At 45.2% G+C, this 3,211-nt stretch overlaps 1 non-coding gene across 1 annotated transcript; it reads left to right on the top strand.

Annotated features, from left to right (window-relative positions):
• Positions 1–2,307: 2,307 nt before the first annotated feature.
• On the top strand, positions 2,308–2,379 carry Trnaa-cgc (transfer RNA alanine (anticodon CGC)). The gene has a single exon. It is a non-coding gene; the product is annotated as a tRNA-Ala (tRNA).
• The last annotated feature ends 832 nt before the right edge of the window (positions 2,380–3,211 follow it).

Raw genomic sequence — 3,211 nt, 5'->3', positions numbered from 1 at the left:
CCATGCATTGTATATTTCGAAAAGAAACTACGACACACGCTATTGCGAAGGGCGTAGAGATAGCTGTGCCTAAAGAAATAAGCCTAGGAAAGCAGCACAGCGTTGCACAGGTCGCGCAGAAACAACGTGGTGTCGATATCTCACGATTGTTCATGACGCGTGTATAAAATCGCAGTGGGAAATACATTGAAGATGTATTGCAGTGCAAGGTTATTTTAGAAGTTTGCCAGTGACATCTCTGCGACAAACACTTTTTGAACGCCTACCTCAGATCGGAAGCGCACGCCCTCGAGAATGGCAGTTTGGGGTAGCGAAGCGGTCCGCCTCTTGCAGCTGCCGTCCGGATGAGCTTTTAAGCGCGCAGGGCTCCAACATTGAGTTATCGTCGATTTGGGGCAGCAGAGTAAGGTCCGCTGACTGTTCGGCGCTGGATGACGAAAGCAACGGCCGCATTCTTTTGGCCCGAAAGCTGCGCCAAGGACAGCGGCTGAGCCTCTCTGTAACCTCTCCCTATGGAGACGCTAGCAGACAGTGCGGCTATGGTTCTCACAAATGGCGGACGCACCCAGTGTTGCCGGAGCGCCAAGCGTTATGAATATTCCTTATTAATGGCGACGACGGCTGTGACCGGCGGAGTTGGTGGCGGCGACGCTTGGCCTCGAGCAAGTTTGCGGGCCGCTTCGTCCCTGCGGGCATATTAGCGCCCTCCCGATCCGAGCTTCAGCGTGGCTCTCCTCCAACTGCCGCACTTGGCCCTGCGGTCATCCGACACCGGCCTAGGGTGTGGCATTTCCTTGTTTGGCCCGCTCCAGACCAAACGCGCGGTGCCTAAGCACCCTTGCTTTAGACTGTCTTTTTTTCTTCTTCGGCTGGTCTGGGGTCCGTCCTCGAAATTCCGCCGGGCGGTCCGATCCGACTGTCAAACTGCTGCTTCTCGGACCAGCTGTTGTGTATTGTGGGGAACGCATTCAGTCACTACAAAGGCGATACGTTGCGTCCGTGCAGCAGCAGTACCTTTAAATTTATCGATATAACAGCTAGTGGAAGGCCCCCGTTCATCCCCTGCATTAATGATGCGTCATGTTTTAAAAGTACCTCACAGATCATATCTTGAGCTTCTGTAACTAATTATTGTGTGAACATCTACGCTCGTTTTAATTGTACTTTCATATTGTCTTTTTACTATATTTTTGGTAATATTGCCTATCCTTCTCTGTAACGCCTTTCTCTGCTCCCAGGGCGCAGCAAATAAATAAATAAATAAATAAATAAATAAATAAATAAATAATAAATAAATAAATAAATAAATAAATAATCCGTCAGATCCCACGCGTCATGGGAATCGGTTTCATGCGAAGCAGTCAGCGAGTACTTCTATGCTGTACATTATGGCTTTGCGCCAAGCGTTTCGAGGTGGGATCGACGTGTTTTTTGTAAGGTAGTAGCTTTGTAGTTTTGTAAGTGTAGTGCACATCGTGGGCTTACCAAGCACGTCGACAGCACTGGCGGTTTAAAGGATAGTTATGGTGCCACGTAACGTTGGCCCTCACGTTAGAGTACATACGTCAGTATTATCAAACTAGGTGCACTTATGGTGCAATCATGCGAATATCACACGTTACTTTCGTTAATGCACTCCATCGGGGTCGAACAATGCTTCAATATAGGTTGCTGAATCATCGCCATAGAAATGTATTGTTTATTAGACTGCTATGAAAGCGGAGTCAACACTGGAACCACAGACGTTAATCTGATATGACGCCTGTATTGAAGGAGTACATATGTAGTGTTCATTCCTTTCTTGTAAAAATAGATAGCCAGCACCAAAAACACAATTGACGTTGCACCGTCATTAAGGGATGTATTTCCGAACAAGTTTATATACCTGGCATGGCTCTGTGTTAGAATACCTGATTGCCATGCGGAATACTCGGGTTCGATTCCTACTGGGACCCTAATTCTCATCCTTCCATTCTTGGTTCGAAAGCTGCTCGATGTCGGTTTTTCTTAACGCTCTCTCTTTTAAATTACCAATGTCGGTTCCTAAGATAACTTTTGAGGGCTCGTTTTCGTTTGCTGGAGACAATATTAATGGGACTAACAGACAATAATACCAAGACAACCATAGGGGGTGTTATCTCTAGCAATTATGATATAAGTGTGAGAAAGTAAGTGGACGAAAAGATAACTTGCCGCCGGCAGGGACAGGCGAGTGTTCCACCTCGTCGGCATGGCTGCGATTGGCGCTGACTACACTCCTAGGTTTAAATGCACATATATACCCCGTAAAGTGACGAGAGGATGACCGCCGCCGTAGCTCAGTGGTAGAGCATCGGACGCGCTATTCGAAGGCCGCAGGTTCGGTCCCTGCCGGCGGCAAGGTATCTTTGTCCACTTTACTTTCTTCACACTTATATCCTAATTGCTACGGATGACACCCCCTATACATTCCTTGGCATTATTGTCTGTAGTTCTCATTAACAATGTCTGCTCTCGCCGTTCCTGTGTAGATATAAACTGTCAAACACCTGTGGCGCATACCCGTGCACCGCGGCCGGTAAACGGTATGTGCCACACTGGTCTGGAGGAGATGTCTTACGACGTACGCGACAGGATTTGACGTTATTGATGTCATGACCCAACAGTCATATTCGCCAAATGCCCTTACCCTCCCATACCAATTTTGTCTACATCAAGTGAACGAGGCGATCATGAGAGCACCCAGACGTAGGCGGCTATATAGATAGATAGATAGATAGATAGATAGATAGATAGATAGATAGATAGATAGATAGATAGATAGATAGATAGATAGATAGATAGATAGATAGATAGATAGATAGATAGATAGATTAGATAGATAGATAGATAGATAGATAGATATAGATAGATAGATAGATAGATAGATAGATAGAAACGCTCAAAGTGTCAAAGGTTTGCAAAGAAATTCTTCACATTTAATAAATAAATAAATAATACTTCGTGCTTTGCTACTGGAATTTTTAGTCGGTTGTGACGAAATACCTTCCCAGTCCTTAAGGAGTGTATCCATATTATTTGTGTACATTTACAAAATATTTAACCTACCATTTATACATCTACGCGTCACAGCCATCATAAATAGCCAACATATTCCACATTTACAGGGCTCGAGGTAAGATCATCCCGCAATATTAAAAGCCTAACTAAATCATATGTGCCATAAGTAATA

This window comes from Rhipicephalus sanguineus, unplaced genomic scaffold (genome assembly GCF_013339695.2).
Source record: "Rhipicephalus sanguineus isolate Rsan-2018 unplaced genomic scaffold, BIME_Rsan_1.4 Seq329, whole genome shotgun sequence".
NCBI lineage: Eukaryota > Metazoa > Arthropoda > Arachnida > Ixodida > Ixodidae > Rhipicephalus > Rhipicephalus sanguineus.
Note: the sequence above shows the minus strand (reverse complement) of the source record. Positions and strands in the feature narration are given on the sequence as shown.